This window comes from Olea europaea, chromosome 4, assembly GCF_002742605.1.
Source record: "Olea europaea var. sylvestris chromosome 4, O_europaea_v1, whole genome shotgun sequence".
Lineage (NCBI taxonomy): Eukaryota > Viridiplantae > Streptophyta > Magnoliopsida > Lamiales > Oleaceae > Olea > Olea europaea.
Window position 1 is genome coordinate 19,780,889 of NC_036240.1, and position 20,821 is coordinate 19,801,709.

The 20,821-nt window shown below is 33.8% G+C and overlaps 1 pseudogene; it reads right to left on the minus strand.

The window, feature by feature from the left end:
* Positions 1-20,821, minus strand: part of LOC111393142 — an 85,706-nt pseudogene that overhangs the window by 20,744 nt on the left and 44,141 nt on the right.

Genomic DNA, 20,821 nt, shown 5'->3' on the forward strand with positions numbered 1-20,821 from the left:
AACAGCGAAATCGATACCCTAGGTTCAAAGCACATACATCAAACATGGGTACGAGGGAAATGGATTACGTTCCTATCGGAGGTTATCCATGATTATTATCAGTTGAACATGGCGAATGTGGTTCCCATCCCCACTGAATTCAACTGGCCTGAAGTAGTTGAGGTTTTGTTGGGAAGGGAACATGCATGGCCTTTAGCAACCGCTGAGTGGCATTAGATAGAGCTCACGCCATCCATAGCCATTCTATGGCTCTTCATGTGCCAGAACATCCAGCCCACATCACACAGAACCACATTTTCTGATCAAACAGGAGGGTTCATTTATCATCTGGTTCGGGGGTGCAAAATAGACATCGCCACCCTTATCTACAATCAAATCCAAACATTAGGCACCTGGTGGAATCGGAGTACTACTGTGGTCTTTCCCAGCCTCATCAGCAACATAGCCGTGCTGCAGGTGTTACAATCTTACTAGAAGAGGTACCTGAAAAACCCAGCCTTCTAATAAAGTGTACTTCATTTGAGGCTCAAGAGCGAGCTAGGATAAGATATCGGGATGAACAAGAGAGAGAGCGCGACGACGATAGCAACAAGCTGCACAGGGACAGGGACTCGATGATGCTGAGATGCCCCAGGCACCACCACCACCGATGGGAGCTAATACACAGGTACTGCAGTAGATGTTTACAACTGTCACAAGAACCAGCCACGATATAGATGGCATCCAGCAAGCCTTAGGAGCTTTGACTACTGACATGCAGACAGCCAGACGTGATATCAGTACCACTCAAACTATGGTGTAGACTACATATTAGGAGGCACAATCAGCTAGGCGGGAAATGGAAACTATGAACGAGCAGTTGAGCTTATACGTGGGACAAGTGGATGGAATACAGATAAGAGTGAACAACACTTGGGATTGAATGCGTAGCATGGAGGGTGAAGTTAGAGCACAGAGCAGCATGATGAGAGCCATGTAGGCAGAGCAAGTCCAGCAGTCAGATCTATTGAGGCAGATTTTGGCTCATTTCTCACATTCACCGGGCAACGATACCGCAGGACCCAGCTACCAGCCACCACCACCATAGTAATCAGGGGAGTTTTATTTTACTCATTTGCTAACTCTAATTTGCACTTGCCTTCAAAAATGCCTTTTGAAACCTTTATTTTTCACATTAAGGGCAATGTAATGTATAAAGTTTGGGGGGTGGTGGCATATTTTGAACGTGACCTTTTTGAAAACACAATTATGGCATGTAATGTAAATTTTCAATTTTGTGACACTGGTTGAACATTGTGTGCTTGATGAGTGATTATTGCATTAATATACTATATTTGGTTCATTGCATGCCTGTGTGGACTTGATAGCCTTGCCGGCAATGATGTGATTACTGAAAATGTGTTTGAAACTGTGAATATAGTGCAGAATTTAATTAACTGATACTTGTTGGGGGTAGTACTTGACATTTCATATGCACGCCACTCATACCATACATGTCAGGTAAGTGATTGAGTTTGAATAAAGCAAAAGAAACTAGAAAACCTCGACTAGATTTAGCCATAATGTAGATCCACAAATCAAAATGCATTAATGCATAGTTTGGATACGGTTTAACAATTATAGGGGAACATTGAGATAAGTGGGGGGCTCCGTGCATGAATTACGCTGTGTAGATTGCCTAGACAACTGAGATGAAGACTAGGAGAAAGTCTTAATTTAGGGGTCGATTTCAGAGACCAAATGTCTAGAAAAATAAAGGGGCATAAATCTAAATTAAGAAAATATGACATATTTCCAAACCTTTATGACTCAAGCAAGTAAGCCTTTAAGGATATCTCAAAATCTGGTGTCCTAAAGCCAACTGGTTTGGGAGACACCGGCCCAAAACTCGCTACAGGGGTCATATAGAAAGCAAGAGGGAAAGTGGTTAATAAAAGTCATCTGATCGAGCCTTTATAACTCGAGTGAATAAACCTGTAAGAGTTTGAAACCTGGTATCCTAAAGCCAACTGGTTTAGGAGTCATCAGTCTAAAGCTCGCTACAGGGGTTATATAGAAAGCAAATGAGAAAACGATAATGAAAAAAAATTAATAATACAGAATATGATGGTATGAATAAAGCCCTTGGATATTCGATCGATAAGAATCACACCTTCAAGGCGAGACAAGTAACTTAGTTTAATCTAAAGCGTTAAAGCAATCAAATCTAGGAGAGCCTTCACTTGTTGACATGCGAACCTGTAATAGTGGGATCTATCCAAACAAAGAGAGAGTAAGGACTACTATTACCTAAACCCTTAACTTTAAAACACAACCCCGGGATAATTGAGTGAAAAGGATAAGTTTGAGGGGTTGTGCATCACTCGAGCAAAGTAAGGACATATTTGACCATTTTGGGGTCGGGATTGAACCGATCATGAGCTTGCTATGTTGGTATGAGTATACACACACACGATGAGTTTTGCACCCAACAAGTAAAGATAAATTCTATTCTCGCATTATTGAAACTGTTTCCTTTGTTAATTACTAAATTCCAATCTTGAGATAAGACAGGTTATTAAGCCATGTTTGTTGAGATTTAAGTCACTATGTTGTTTGAGGACAAACAACAGTTCAAGTTTGGGGGATTTGATAAGTGTATTTTTGTGCACTTATTTAATGCACAAACATGACTAAATTACGAGAAAAATAATTAAATTGTGGCTTAAATTCATTCAATTGTTGGATTGTAGGATATAGTGATGGACTTGATGGAATTCACGAGAAAAAGAAACAAATATGACCAAAATGAATCGAAGTATAGTTCAGGGACCAAAGTGCAAATATTCAAAAGATGAGCCAAAGGAGCAATCAAAAAATTTATAGTGCCAAGTACCAATTGGAGGTCAATATGAGATGATGGAACAAAAGAGTCGAAGAAAAGAGATCAAAAACAAGAAGATTGAATTTGGGGACTAAAATGACACAAAAAGAAAATTTCAACCAGGCGACCACATGGAACATAACCATGCGGCCGCACAGCCCCATCCAAGATTAAAGTGCAGGAAATTGGTTCAACCATGCAACCGCATGGATTAACACCATGCGGCCGCATGGTGTAAAGTTATGTCACGATTCTGCAGTTTCCTTTTTGCGTTATAATTCTTTTGGAACTCTATTGGAACGCGATATAAAAACCTAGAGCCATCATATTTCGGGAGAGAACGCATTGGGACGCAAGAAACCACATATTGGAGAGAATTTTGAGCGCAAGTAACAAAGAATTGCACGATGATTTTCAAGATTTATCAAGTATTTATAATCTGGTGATGTTCTTTCTTCAAAATCTGATGTATTCTTATAGTTTATTAATGCTAGGCTAGATTTTCATGTACTAGGAGATCGATGTACCATATGATTTGATCTTTAATTTTCTAGTTTTACAATTTGACATTAAAAACACATTTTGATGATTTTGAATGATTTATATGAAATTAAAGGCCCATAATTGTGTGAATTTAGGTGGCTTATTCTTGCATTCGAGAGAATCGGAATAGGTTTGACATAATATAAATCATCATAGGGTCCGATAGGGGATTGAAATATATCGCTATGTCATATGTGAATTTTTAAGTGTTCACAAGACCGCATGCATTTTTATATATGCACTTGTCATAGAAATATAAGCCGGTGGCATGTAAAAATAGGTTCGATACATCTTGAGAGAGAGTATTGGATAGATTAGGAGCACTGATACCTCAATAATTTAAGTGTGTTGTCACATTGTGAAATTTGGGTTTAAGGTGATAATTACATGGAAAATCGTGATCCTAGTATCTTTAATTTCCATTGAGTACGACCAATTTGCGCTCTAACATATAATTTGCATTTTAATTCATTAAAATATCGTTTTGCATACTAAGTTCATTCCAATCTTCAATTTTGCATAATTAGAATTTTCATAAATTAGGGTCTACATTCCAAATTAGGGTTTTCTTTCTAAAATTAGGGTTTATTTAGGTAAATATTCACATTGAGTAATTTCGTTCCTATTAAGGCTACACTAGGTAAAATTGAACTACTCAATTTCTGTGGGACAATATTCGAACTCTAAAAATTCACTTTATTACTTGTTAATGAACCGTACACTTGCGGTGATTTAAAACGAAAGAAAATATTTTGTGAATAATAAACGATGCTAGATTGACTCTGAATAATTTGTGGAGTCATGAAATCCCTGACTAGCATGTTCCCTTCGTCGACCACTGCTCCTTCGTTCACTAAAAAAATTGGTTTACTTTGTGCATTACCATCTTTTGTTGTGGTATTTCTGTTGTTTCTCTTTGTCTATGATGAAAAGTACGTTCGATTTCTGGATTAACTGGTATCAGTTCACCGTCCCTTGAATTCTACATAAAATGCTTAAAAGAAAAAATAGAAGCACTAAAATAAATTGATAAAGAAAAATAAAATAAAATAAAATAAAAAAGTTCAAATTAGTGCTAAGATGAATGAAATTAAATTAAAATATAATTCCTGGCAATGGCGTCAAAAATTTGTTCACGAAATTTATATTTTGATTTAAAACTTTGTAAGTGTACGGTTCGTTAACAAGTAATAAAGTGAATTTTGAGTACAAGTATCATTTCCACAATGATTGTACTAGTTTAAATTCAAATTATCTTCACCTCAACTGAAACAATAGAAATTGATGATTTTTCTAAGATTAAATTGTCACTAACTATTATAATTAAAAATGCAAGACCTAATTTAAATAAAATCGACTCAAAATTGTGACTAATGCTAGTTTAATTAAAATATGATGATGAAAACATACTAGGATCTCGAATCCCCTTTAACCTCGAACTTTATGAATTGACAATACGATTCAATTATGAAGATCAATATTCCTAAATTGTTTAACAATCACTCTCGATTAGAATTAAACATATTTTTATATGTGACCCGACTATATTTCTATGAGGATGCAAACAAATAAAAATGCATTAATGAATTTGTGAATATTTAAAGATCGCATAAAGTATAACGGTATATTTTTATTTTCTATCGGACTCTACGACAATTGACACAATGTTTAACTTATTTTCCATTTTTCAAGGGTAAAAACAAGCCACAATATTTAGACAATTAGTGATCAAGTAATTGTAGAGAAAATTTAGCCCTTGTTTGAGCCCCATTTTGGGGAAAAGAATGAATTTTTGAATAGTGCATTGATAAAAATGTGTGGTTAAAAATAAAGAAAAATTTTGGATTTGTGTATAATATTATTTTATTGAATAATGTATAGTTGAACCGATGTTAAAATGGTATTGAAAAATGTTTTTTTTTTCTTCTAAAGAATGGAGCTCAAACAAGGCTAAATAATATGTCAATCGTTTAATAATTGAAAAAGTCTTTTAACATCAAAATAAATCAAATTCAAAAATTAAAAGTTCATAATATAAGGTGCAAATTAGTACACAAAAATTTAGCCAAGCATAATATTGAGACTAAACAAAGAAATGATAAAAGACATCACAAAAAATCGACGAAACGTGATTAATTCTCGCACAATCATTGATGAAATATCATACAAAAATTTGGAAGAATTCCTTTCCTGTAACTTTCGCCATCTCATGTTTTCTGTGTGTATATATTAAACAAATTCAGCCCACTTTTTGTGTTAATATGATTCCAACACAGCCGCCCTTTTTAATTTTCTATCCCCTTCTTGTCTCTTGCCAATTTGTGAGTCTCAATTCCAAAGTCGCCTTAATTTCTATTGGTAATTGCAAAGTTTTTCCTTTCCCAGCCGCCTGATTGTTCACTTTTTTGCCTCCCTTTCACTGTTGTCGTGTGATTGTATATCTCCTTTCCACTAGCTTTTCTCTGTGTATATATATACTAGAAATTGGCACTTGCGATGCACGTAGCTATCTTATAGTTATGTACGAATATTTGTCATTCGAATAAAGAAGTTCCATAAATTAAATGGAAATGGTGTTGGGTTAAGTGTAGTGTTATATAAGGTTCTATAAGGAAAAAAGAAAGGTGGTTCAAATAGATGACATAATATACACCAAAATTTATTTACCAACGATACATGTGCACATTAACAACTTTATTTACTGTAGCAGCATGTGATTACAAAAGAAGTCGGACTTTACAAAAGATAACAAAAGTTGGACATTTCAGACATTAACCATTATTGCATAACAAAACCAGCATTGGTTCAGAACAAAATTATTAAATGTCCTTCGTAATAGATTCTACTTTTTACTCTTTGTTCCATCACTATGCTGTTCAATTGTCTTCTTCGTTGGAACGGCTGTCTCCAGTGATTGAAGCAGAGATCTCTTTGTTGTCGGTGCAGAAGAAGTTTCTTTGTTAGACAAACATGAAGACAATCAAGGGTAAGTATTACCCTTTCCTTTGTCAATGAATTCGTCCTTATCATCAACTGTTGATGATATACGATCCAGCATAAATATAACATCATATCTGTACTGCTATGAATTGGGCTCCCTTTGTACAACTTTTATATAAAAAACCTCGTCATCTTCCATTGCAGCACGTGTAAAGTCCAAAATGTTTGTTCCAACATCCTGTTGAGCAGAATTATTAGCAATCATAAAATCATTAATGTCTGTGTAATGTAATCCTATTTGTTTAATATTTGTGCATACCAACAATGTGTGCTCCATCAATTTCTGTGCAGTACATAGCAAAAAAATTTCGACTGGCTCTACAATGGCAGTTGCATTGATGTATCCAGTTGAGTCTTGTAACTCAAAGTACACCATTGCTCTATAGAAGTAATAAATTTGTGATTAATGAATGTAAAAAAGTAGGCAATAGGTGTAAGTAAATGTGTGTGCAATATATAATAATCTGTGAAGACAGAGTGTAAGTGATGTTAATTTTTTCTTTTTTAGTTTGTAAGAAAATAAATAGTAGTTACCTTGTACATGCTGTTGCATCAAGGCATTTACAGTAGCGACATGGGTATACATCTCCGAAATTAGCATACGATTCTTTATTGCAATTATTGCAACTCATGTACCAAAATGATTGTGGGAATTTTTTTTATACATGACCTTGCTTTAACACAAAAGAACTGTTGATGTGTAAAAAATTAGGCCTGTGTCAATGTGAAAAAGAATATGTGGCCTTTGAAATAATTATATTATAGTTAAAAAACAATTAGTTGTATGAAAGCTGAAATTGGAAGTTGTACCGTGTGCTGCAAATGTTGAATGCCTTTCAATTCTATGAATTTGTCTTCCTTTGGAAGAGAGAGCTTTGAGGATGTTAATTTCGGGTAGGGCTTTTCAGATAAGATATGGATTACTTTATCTTATATTAGTTTGTGCCATGTTATTACATAGTACAATAGAGTTATTATTAAGTTTTCTCATGGATCAGGATAACAACCATGTAAAATACTAACCATGATTTGAAGTCAGTAACAATTTCAAACGCAACGTCAATGAAGAAAGAATTATTAGCTTTTGTGGACAGTGATAAACCTGTAAAAGAAAGTGATGACTGAGCTGTAAAGGGATTACATGTACAGTTTTCAGATGTGTGCATATACAGTAGAGAAGACAGATTACCATTGAAAGAAGTTGGCCAGAAAATTCAAAGCATTGAGAATATAATTAAAATCCACATCTAAAATATAAAATAACGAGAATCTCAAATAAAAGAAATAAAGGTCACAAATAGGTTACATTATTCACCCTAAAATTAGATTTAACTACTCATAGTAATGAAAGAAAAACAAAAAGTTATTATGGAAGACATCACCGGGTTTTCAATAAAAATGTAAAATAAGAAATCAATCTTGCATCAAGATCTTCTTCCCCTTTTAATTTATTCTTCAACTCTTGAATTGTTTGTTGTTTTTCTCTCTAGAATTCTTTTCTTTTAATCTCCAAGTGTGTCTCTTGCATCCCAATGTGTGAATCCCCTTCAAATCTCTGAGAAATTCCATTTTATATCCACTTTGCCGTGTGTAGAAGGTAAGGTTTTCATCTGGACTTCAATTGGGGCCGAAATTAAGCTTAGGTTACGGATTGCGGTGCTGCAGCACCTGGAATTCGGTGCCACAGTGCTGCATCACATATAGGGAGTAACACTGCAACGCCCTGTGGTGGCGCTGTGGCACCATCTCTCTAATTCTCCGACACCACAGTGCCCTAAAGTGGCATCGCGGCGCCACATTTCGACAAACAACACCTCATTCAATATTTTTGTCATAACTTTCTTTCTTAATGTCCGATTGAGGTGATTCAAGTTGCGTTGGAAAGCTAACTCAAAGGCTACAATTTTTTGTCAAACATCATTCTCCAATATAATCATTTACTATGTCAAAAACGGGTTTCAATGTGAGGCTGAAATTTCGGAGCATAACTTTTCAGTTGGAAATTGATTTGTGATCATATTTTACCTAAATTTGATCCCTTTGGCATCTTTCTTCATCCAATTGACTCCTAATGCTCTCATATCTTCATCTTGAGGTTCGACACAACTTTTAAATATTTTCACTTTAGTCCCCGAACTTTGGATTTCATACGATTTAGCCCTTGTCTCCAATTTTGCCTACTTTTGCTTCTTTCCTTCAAATCCTTTTCCTTCATAAAATTTTACATGTTGACCATAAAATACAAACATTTAGGATATAATTTGTCGAAAGAACCATCAAATATCGCTATTTAAGGTACAGAATAAGTGTATAAAATACACTTATCAAGAGACTTTCAGATGCTTGGAAATGACAATTGGCTATTTTATTTAATTTTTTGAAATGCAGTTGTATTCATTTTCAACAAAGTTTTCCTACATCGTGAGAAGAACTATCTGAAATAACAAGAAAGAAAAAATAATAATAAGGAAATATAAAAATAAGGATAGAAGAAGTGAAGGTATACTTTTTGTTAATAAGAACTAAATCTTGTACAATAGTTTTAGTTCCAAAGCGTGTCTGAAGAAGTCTTTTAGGTCGCATATAAATCACAATTCCAATGATGCCTGTACAATTTTCAGTAATCTCAATAAATACGACGAAATGTAATAACAAAGAAAATAATTATTGTAAGGAATATGGAGAGAAAAGTTCGAAGAAGTCAATAAATTACTTATATGTGCATTGGAATCCATGTATTTTTCAAGTTCTTGGAAGTGGATGAAACTGTATGTAGACATTAGAAGTGTCCCATGATCTTCCTTGATTTCTTGTACTCTAGTCTTTCCTGAAATTGTCCAATCCACTTCGTTTAATCTTGAAGAGTATTCAAATTTTGCAATTCTCACCAATGCCTTTGATATTAAGTAAGTATTGCCCAATATCAGCTCGTCTCTGTAAGCATTTATATGGTGATCATATAAGGTTGCTTGAACTGTTGTTAGGGATGTTAGAAAGTAAAAAAAATGGAATTAGAATGCTATGTAATATTTGGGTTGTTAAGTATAGAATTATGTGTTTTGCAAGTACAAAATTTCTAAAATAACAGTTTTGGATATTTCTTATGCACATGCACATGTACATTTATAAATTTGTGGAAATTACATTAGATGTCATTTTTTGGGTTTGCATTTACAAAAAGTCACTTTTTAATAGTTTTGACCAAACTATCACTTTATGACTTTTATGGCCCTCAAAAAAAAATTGAAATACCTTGGATGTCATTAATTAAAATTGATTTGACTAGATGAAAGAATAGTACAAAAAGATAATTTGCATCACATCAAAAGCTCCCATCTCACTACTTACAAGAAAAAAAAATATATGAAAACTAAAAAGGTAAAAATATTCATTCATATAGCAACTAAAGCCCTAAACCTAAACAACTCTCAATTTCCTCTCTCACTCAAGATCGTCTGTGATTGCCAAAATATCCATTTTTGTCCAGGTTTGTTGGTCTAAAAAGTTCATGCAGTTTACTCTGGCAGCCATGCTGAAGCCGTAAACATATGTACATTTTATTGAAATTATAAGGAATCTACTTAAGCTTAGGAGAATTGTTGAAGATCAATATCTACTTTTTGGTATGTTTCTTTTTATTTTATTTTATTTTTTTCTTACTTGATTTGGATATTTTCGTGTTCCTTTAAGGAAAAAAATGTTGTGATTCGAAAAAAGATTATCTTGATTGATGGGATTTTTCCTGTTGATGGAATTTTATCTGTTGATGGTGGGAAGATAGAAATGTTGGTTTGGTTGCAAGTTCATTGTAATTTTTGTCTTTACTTTTTTATAACTAATATCATGAAGTCTAGCGAAGTATCCTTGTGAACTCACAAATTTTGGTGTGCAATGAGATGGCTGTAATGTAAATGGACTTCTTGCACTTCTTAATCAACAAACAATGGTCAAGCCCCTATTAGTTAATGGTAGAAGATTAACTATGAGTAAGAATAAATGTCTCTTCACGATACATAGTATTTTAATATAACTATTAAAAATGTGAATATTACAAGTTTACAATTGGGCTTTTGTTTATTTTCAGTTTTCTTCTTTTTTTCCCCCCTCTGAAACGAAGAAGGGAATTAACTAGGTCAGTTGGAAAATTAGAGAGAAAACACCATAACTCTTGATAGACACTTGATAACATACTTGTGGATTTAATGTTTTGTTCCCAACATTTTATCTATTTACAAGTTCATCTATCGAGAATTACTGAGGCTAACTGTCGGGAACGACAACTCAGTCCTTACCTCAGCTCAGTGTGTTTTACATTAATTTCGATCTTACATAAGTAAATTCGTAAAGGGTGATTTGAAGTAATATGGGTGATACTCGTTGTATGCATTTGGTAAAAATCTTGATTGACACTTGACATATCTTTCGTTTCAATGTTTATGTTACGTGTATCATAACCTTGTTTTCACTTGCAATCCACTTGTTGTGTGTGGTACTCGTTGTATTCGGGTGGAACTCATGATAAACACTTCACAGCATACTTGTGGTTTTTGCTCTATATGCGGCTAAATATATTATATTATGGTCCGACGCATTCATTTCTTATTTTGTCTTTGCAGACATGAATTTCGAGCCTTTTGTTCCAGAGATAGTGACGACAAGGAAGCTTGTGTTGGTTCGGGGGACAGTGAGGACAAGGAAGTTCCCTACGCTGGTATGGGAAAAGTTTAGCAAGACTCAATTGCTTCCACTAGCAGCATGGCGAAGGGGGGCGTAAGTTTCTTGCGGGAAAATTTTGATCTAATTAATTATGGTTAGTGGTACAAATTTCGGTTAAATGTTTAGGGCTCTTTGCAATATTTTGTAGGTAGTGTGAGGGAAATGCTAGTGAAGGCCACCATAGTCGTGCCTGGGGATACGCCACCTATCTCAAAGATGATGTGATCTGTACGCCTACGACGTCCTGCACCGTCTACTAGGACTCCATATATGAGGGAGATTGCCAAGAAAGGGAAAAAATAAGTGAGCAGTTCTTTTTTATTTTGGCAACTTCGGTAGTACAATTGCATTCGAAAACTTAAATACCATGAAATTTGGAACCTGATGTATAATTGCACTTATTGAGCTCGTACTAGATGCAATAAAACTCTACTTCGACACAGTTTATAATGCAAATGGATTGAATCACAAACTCTACACACCTTTCTGAAATTCTATCAAACATTTTGTTATTTTGATGGTGATTGATAAAGATAGCATGGACCTAAACGGTATTACATTTCTTCACCGTGCTTTCTACTTGCTTTGTCTCAGAATATTCATTTTACTGATGTATGACGGCCTATGTATAGATTTGTATTCATGACCTAAAGAAGCATCAAAATGTTGGTCGACAGGTTCTTGTTATAATGGGAGGTGGAACCAATCGATGTCCATGTCAAAGAAAGAGCGACGTTGACAATGTTTTACTTCGGGTGACTGTAGAGAATGCACGGAGGAACATTTTGTTTTACATTATTGTATATTTATTTTTTGGAAAATGTTGGTTATATTCAAGTGGTATTCACTATCAAAGAAACTGTGTGAATTTAGTACGAAAAATGTTGGTACGGAAACTGTTTTTGGCGCACTTTGTAAGTTTCTTACTTTTTGAACTCATTCGACCTAGAGATTAAAACTAATATCTAATTGAAAAATGAAAATTGGTGCATTTTATAAGTTTCTCGCTTTTGAAAAAAATGAGGAAATTGGTACATTTTATAAGTTTCTCGCTTTCAAAAAAATGAAAATTATAAGTTTGACCAATATCCGGATCGTAGTTTATAAATGGAAATCACAAAGATTATAAGTTTCTCATTTTTGGAGAAATTGAAATTAATGCATTTTATAAGTTTCTCCTTGAAACGCCAGTGAGAAAATGATAGTGAATGTCTAACCAATACAAATACACTTTGTGGTTGAAGGCATAATCCACCCCTTGAAAGACTAGAGAAGCTCTTGTGAGACTCCCATATTGAAACAGTTTGTAATACGAGATAATGGATTCATCCACCTCCAGCAATGAACCATTCAACCTCAATATGCATCCACCGATACTGGGTTCACCACTGAATTTCCCATCATTTTATCCTTGAAAAATGAGGAGGTAAGCATTGAGCACCATGGTGCCAAGTTCGACGAAGTATCAAGTGCAGAATCTAAGTCACAGAACAACGTGCTCGATTAAGTTTTCAAGGTTAGGGATCTGATCGAATCACCGTCCGACTCGTATGAGTGGCTAGCTCATCTTCCACATCCAGAAATAATTATCATAAACTCAGATGATTCTGATGGAGAAAGTGGAGGAGAAACTTAAAATGTTGATAGCAATACAAGTGTGCAATAAATGGCCCTTTTGTAGGAAATTATGTATAGTATTTTGTGGTAGGGATGATTTTGGACATGTCCTCTGCGTACGTACAACAATAGCATGTCCATATTGGGTAACTGCTATAGCATATTTCTGGAAGCCGTTATTGTTCCCAACTGTCGAGAATTACAGAACCCATTTGTCAAGGACGACATATGAACTGTCAGGATGTAATGTTGGTGTTTTGCTTGTGAATTGTCGTTTCATGAAAATCAATTTTCCATTTCGACAAACTGTCAGTCAAAACTAATGGAACCATAATGATCGGTTAAGTTTATAATGAAAATAACGTATACATCCTGTCTGTGCTAATGGAACCGTAATGATCGATACTTTGCTTGTAAAACATAACGACCAATTTTTTATTGGCATGTGATAATAACAACAAATTAATAATATAAGTTCATAATATACACTGCATAGGTGGGAACATTTTCAGGATTACATTTGACAATCACTTTTACCACCAATTTAAGTCTTCATTGTTGCGTATTTCAGCTGGAAATATATTCAAGTTAGGAACTTTGAACTTCAATTCAATTTGAGTGTGGGGATCAAGAATACCAAGTTTGTCCTTCAACCTTAACAAAAGTTCAGCTACGATAATACTTGTAGGCACCAGAATGGAACTGGTTTTATCCCCTCTCCACTTCCATTTGTCATCCGCATGAACAAATTTTCCCCCATACGACGCGATGAATCTCAAATAATTACTCATACCTGAAATGTTGGAATTGCAACAATAAGAATTCAGAATCAATATGTTGACATTTAATAACATGAAAGAAGGGATTGCATAATACGTAAATTCGTACAATAGCAAAATGTCAAATCAAGGGTTTCCATCATTTTGAAGTGTCCGAATTGAAAGTAAAATTGTATAATCCGACAGTTTGTAAATGTCGGGTTCGACATCTCAAATGTCTAACCCGATGATTTGTAAATGTCGAACTCAACAGTTCAACTGTCGAGAATGTCGGGAAGCAGATGACAGTGAGTCTCTCAGACTTCTTCAACACATCACATTAAGTGTGGTCATTATTATTCAGTTACAAAATGACAAAATGTAAATGGCATCTGGGCCTTGTCATTAAAAAGACCTTAATGGTGGTAATGGAAGAAATTAATCAAAACCTTAATGGTGATAATGACATTTTGTGACGGATTCCAAAACCAAACAAATGAATGCATAATACTTTCAAAAATTTCAAAAAAATATGTCCATATTGTATTTAACATATACAAATAAAAAGCTATAAAAGTAAAATATAAATAATTTGTAATAACTAACCTCTCAAAATGGATGAAGAATGCAATACAAATGTCTTCATGATCAATGAAAATGAAGAAGATAGAGAAAAGGTAAGGTTTCTTGTTTATGTTACGTTTTCAAATTTCTTTGGTGATTTTTTATTAACAAAAATTCATATTAATCAATAAAAAATACATTTTTCCATATTTTCTATATAGAAATTAAATGATCACATCAAGTCAATGTTTTCCCTTCAAATCAAGCATTTAATGCTACTAGAAATGCATCATTAAGGGTAATTTGGACTTTGCACCCAAAAAATGTAACATTTTTGCTTACAAAAAGTGAAAATGACAAATTTTTTGGAACTTTCATTTTTTGTGACATTTTTGTAAATTCCCCTTTATATTACAAAAAGTGAAAATGACAAATTTTTTGGAACTTTCATTTTTTGTGACATTTTTGTAAATTCCCCTTTATATTTCTATATATATTCATCATTAGAAGAGTTAAAACTATAAAGAAATGTTTGTGTTAAGCTAAAGTACTTACGTCCGAGTCCATGAGCACGATCTTTTGATATTTTCCTGAGCCTGTTCGAAAAGTTCTTGGTGAACTTTTTTCTACAACGACAACCTTTGCAGTCCATCCCGAGGCTCCAACAGAAATATCTCGAACAAGTTGGAAATTTTTGTCCATATTCACTTAAATATAAACATATGTACATCATAAATCTGAAAAAAAAATCTAAAAATCTATTCTACATACAATTAACATAAAAAAGATAGCGTACAAAAGAATAGAGAAAAAGAAAGATACCTAAATATATCTCTATCATTTAATGAAGATTATGAACTGTAACAGTAAAATATTACAGGTGCATCAGCAAAAGTAAAAGAAATTGCACCTAGGAGCAGATTGTAGAAAGACCTCTTTCTTTGTTGTGCTTCAGTTTTTAATAGAGGAGAAGAAGTTGAAGATGTTTGTAAAAGTGAAACAACTTGTATACATGAGTATATATACAGGGAGGTATTGTGTATTGCTGTTTTGCACAATAATATAATAAATTGAAGAACAGTAAATAGAAAGGTGCAGTAGTGCTGTTAGATGGTTGCAATTTTTTTTTTATAATATTATGTATATATACATATCAATTGATGATAAAAATATACGCTATGTGAATGCTTGGAAGAGTACACATCTAAAACTATGAATGTTGTTTATTCACTAAAATTTATAAAATAATATGAAACTTGTTGCAATGTATAAAAAGGACGTCAATGTCAGAAGTTGGTGGGACAAGGTATGGTTGACATACCTTTTCAAATATGAATGACAGTTGGTGGGAGGAGGTATGGTTGACATACTTTTTCAAGAATGAATGACAGATTTCTAATTATGTATGATAGAATACACTGTTGGAAGTGAAAATATACTATTTTATTTTACTATAAAAATCAACCTTGGAAGTGATGTAATTGTACAAAATGTGCTCTAACGAAAGATGTTACTTATTTTTTTGGTCATCTTAAATTTAAAAATTTATTCGGAGATTTGTACATTTAGTCATGGATATGGAAAACAATACGTAAGAAATTAGCAAGAGAAAGTATGGGATGAGAAGTGTTATTTCTTTAGCATGGGTGTTAATGGCATTAGTAAAGTGACTTGGTTGCTAACCAGAGAGGTACATGTGATTGAAATCTATGAGGTTTTTGTCAGAACTATGCATTAGAAATTATAAATTTATAGAGATATAATTATTAAAAGTTTAATTAATGTAGAATATGAATATTAGTTAGTATATTTACTTTAACTTAGATACTAAGAAAAGCATCCCGAAGGATGAAAAACGGACATGAATATTACATTTAATCTTGGTATGACGATAAGTTAAGTTTTTTTTTTTTTAAACGTTACATTTTATCATAATAACATCATAAAATTATGTGTAGTAACTCAATTATTCGAAGTTTATTGGTTAGCGAACTAATTATATTTATACCTGGCAGTCGAGGCTCATAAGCCTCAAGAGTCACTTGTGAGGGTAATTCTTTGGTAATTGAAGAATTATTTTCCTGCAAAGATAGCATAAGCAGTCAATGTAAATGTATGATAATAGAATCTTTCTGTCATTAATCTAATTGGTATATTAATTAGACCATTACCTCTTCATGTTTTATGATACAGCAGCGCAGAACTCGAGCCTCTTCGAAAGTAAGCATCACTAAATTAGAAAGAATTCTTTGGAAAGCATAGTACAGTTTAAAAGAACAACTAAATATTTGATATAACAGTTGTCGTCGATTTCTGCATTATAGTGTGCTAATATTGTAACTATGAAGAATGAAAAACTTTTATGTGAAAGTATTTTATTGCTTTTTTAAACAATGGAATGAGGTATGTTTTCGGAAGAATTCTTTCTAAATTTAGTGATGAATGCTTTAGAAGAGGCTCAAGTATAATTACTAACATTAGATTTCCTAAAGGTATCTGCAAAATAGCATGTAGCCTGAATAAGTAAATAGAAGTGCAAGAATGAAAATAGATATAAAATAGAAATGTAGAGATTGAAAATTGCACAAAGAGAGCAAATATTAAACAAGGAACAAACCTTCTTAGCTGCACAATGGTGTAGTTTTGAAAGCCAAATGTAGAAGCATGTTGTCGATTTTATCCCGCAAGTTGATGGATCGTAACAAGTAGTAAAGTGGACCTTTGGAGTCCGGATTATCGTTCCACGAGAACTACACTTTAATACTCAATTTATTATTCCTAACTTTTATTTAATGAAAAAAATAAAAAAAATGATTGAATGTGATTTTTAAATCTAATTATTAAAATTTTTGTGAATGCAACAGAAAATGAGTGAGAATTCAAATAATAAATGGATATTAGGGTGGAACAAATTCACCTAATGGCCACTTTTACTTCTAATATCGAGATTCATAAAATTAAAGTAGTGTTTCGTCGAATTCTTCTATGGTATTCAATTTACCCCTCTTGAGTTCCCATTAAGCCTATTTAAACAATTCAATCTCATATCTCTATGCGAACTAACATTATTTAAACGCAATAACAGTTCTAAGAATTCCTATAGGACTGAAGTAATTAATATAGGTATCTCTACATGTTATATTAATTTACCGAATTTTAATATGTGGTCTAAACAAGAATCTGCATCTCTACGTAGTTATTGTTCACAAAATCATTGAATAATTGACCAGAAAATTCAAAGCATTACAAACATAATTAAAATACATACATAAAATATAAAAGAACAAAAATCTCAAGTAAAAGAAATAAAGGTCCCAAATCAGTTACATTGTTCGCCCTAAAATTAAATTTAGCTACGTATATTAATGAGAGAAAAATAAGGAATTATGAAAGACATCACCTGGAATTGACGAAACACGATTAAATTTTTGCAACATGAATCTGCAGTTGGTTTCTACGTGTATTCCCTCTAGCAGCTTCCTTCTAATTGTTGGCATGTGTGTATTCCCTCTTGCATCTACCACTTCTCTCTTCCAAAACTGTCGCAGCTTCTGTGTGTATCTCTCAAAATAAAAATAAAGCAGCCACTAAATTTGACCAAAGAAAAAGGGACTCGCTTCGATTTCTGTGTGTTGATATGTGATATTGGCTCTCCTCCCAAAACTGTCGATTTTCTGTGCGTTGATGTGTGTGTGTGTGTGTGTGTGTGTATATATATATATATATATATATATATATCAAAACCTAGAACCACAATTGTTGACTTGGAAAAAAGACTCTAAAAGGGACTCTAATTCTTTCTGCCAACCGGCTTGCAGCCTTTAGTTTCACTTTAATAAGAATTTTAATTCATGCATGCATGTAGAGGTCAAATCAGCTACCAATTGAAGCCATTAATATTCTTGCAACCCATGTCTTCTTTGATTCAATTCAAGTTCTTCATCTTCCAAAATATTCAATTTAACCTCCAAACATTTCAATCTTCAATTCATGGTCCGGATCAACTATTGAATTGTTACAACTTGGTCCCCAAATTTTGGATTTCGCTCTTTTTCCGGGTTTTCCTCTCGTTTCTTCCACTTTCTTGTACCAATATTGAATTTTACCTATTCAACATCAATTGCAACAATTTAGACCATAATTTATCAGAGAAACACTAAATATTATTATTTTAAGGCCTCGAATAAGTGTATAAAATACACTTACCAAATACCCCCAAATTTAAACATTTGTTTGTCCTCAAACAAAACTATAACCTAAATAATAATTAACACACAAGCATGCAAAAATATTTGGTTGGACAATCTAGCTTCTTACTTCAGGATTCATGATTTAAGTGTTGATTTCACAAACATAATTCAAAGTTACAACACCAAACTAATATTCACTCTTCCAATGCGAAATCGGTGTGTGTGTGTGTGAAGAATCAAGTAATCAATCATGACTGTACAAGTTGTTTCAATTCCCAACCTTTTGTGGTCAAATATATCTTTACATCACTCGTAAGATCCATGCACCCCCAAACTTATTCTTTTTCATTCTTTCTCAGTGTGTAATCTAAGACTGAATATTTCATTACTATCCTCACCCTCTTGAGTTTAGGTAAACGTTGCTAGTTGCAAGTCAACACTTCAGTGAACAAGGAATTCTCCAATTATTTGATTGTTTCGACCTCCAAGACTCAACTAGTTAATTATCTTGCATCAAAACTCAAATTTCTTCAAATAAGTATTAGGACTTGACCAAGGTATATAGTGTTTTTGCTCTTTTCATCCACTTGCTTTTTCTGTTTTTCACAAGTTTTTATTTTTTATTTTTCTCTTTACATTCTCTCGATTAAGCTTTCTAAATGACCCAAGTAGTAGACTTTAGGCTAATAACTCTCAAATCAAATGATTTTAGGGCACCTAAAAGTTCAGGGAATGTTCTACGACCACTTGAAAATTCACGAAAAACGTTATGTTACGTCAAATTCAAGTTTTAGATATTACCAAGTTTACGTTCCAAACAATTTATTATTCGACCTCACTGCGGAATTGATTAATCAAAGCAACACGTCACTTTAATTAATTGCCTAGGTGATTAAACATACAGTCCAGTTAATTCCTATGTTGAACTGTCGATTTGCGTAAAGTAAATAACATAATACAAAACACAACTCATGAAATGATCATGGAGAAACCCCAACGTGGGTAAAACTTCGGGACCAAGCCAGTAAGTTCCACTATACCAATTCAGTCAGTACAAGTTTTGTCAAACTCCATACCCAGTCAGACCCACTGTTCCAATTTCACAATCTACTGTCGCAGACACTACTAGTCTCCTGCTAGCTTCTCGATCTACCACCTGCAGCCCAATCTGCTGTCCAATACAGCCTCCTGGTCTTTAGCTGATTGTATCACCAAGGGGAATTCCAAGAACCTCCTTTTTTTTCAAATTTTTTGCTTGTCGTCCATCTCCCTTAATCCCCCTTTGAGAGAGTCCCTTCCTCAACAGATGAAGAAGTACCGATGTTTTGTCTTCACAAACTTGATTTATTCCCAAAATATTGGTTGCCGGATCACAAGAATAAGAGTGATGAATTCTCCAGTTGGTTGTGTTCTTGGATCTCTTCACAATGATATGAAAGTGTTCTAATATGAAAGCACAATGAAGCAACATCTATTTTCGTTCACGGCCTTTGTATTTATAGTTGGGGGCAATTTGGAGTTTTAGGTCGTGTCAAACTTTTCAAAAATTGAAAATACGATTTTTCATATAACACTGTTGCTCGAGCGAAAAGCTAACGGAGAGCGAGCGACAATACTTCGCTCAAGCGAAGTCCGGGCGAAGAGCGGGCGACGTCCATTCTGCTTCTTCTCGCTCGAGCGGTGGCAGGGCGAATAACTAGCGAACCTTCGGCGCCGTGTTCTTGATTTTGACCTAACACTCAAACCCTAGTCCCTACCACGCAACTTTTCTAAATTGCACCCTAAGTCCTTGCCTTTTATAACATTGTACAATTGAGTCCCTGACTTTTACAAATTTACAATTTAGTCCTTTTGTCCACAGAATCGCCAATTACACCTTTAGACCTAACAAACTCCCCATTTGGCATTCTGTGACAAAACTCTACAAATGAAGTCAAGACAAAAGAAAATAAGTTAGGACTTGACAACCAAAAACTAAACTACCCAGTAAACCCACTCACTGAGTCTTGCATTCCTTCGTGTACCTGTTTCCTGAAATCCACAATCTCATATACCCAGAGTAAAAGCACGTGATACAAGAAATATAAAGATTACATAAAGCTCTTAATCATAAATCAACATAACAGTTTGAGACATGATATTAATGCCAATCAAAATACCAACCAAGACACCAACACCACTAAACATCAAAACTCAAACAGATGAATGTGATATGGAATGCAATGCAATGCTCCCCTTACTACAAGCTTTCATGTTTTTATGCAGTAGGTAAATGTATCTATGTCTCTCCCCAACGACCCCTAGACATAGCAATGCAATGCAAGTGATGACAATCAATGACGTCATGCACATGCATATGCAGTTGCTCTCCTATGTGTATGCTCAATCATCATTATTATTATTATTATTATTATTATTATTATTATTATTATTATTATTATTATTATTATTTCTCCCCTCAGTTACACATTTCTCTCCCCCTTTTTGTCACAAATGCTGAAGGGACATGCATTAAGGCCAAGTCGAGCAATATCACATAATTATCAAAAATGCAATTGATAGCATGTAAA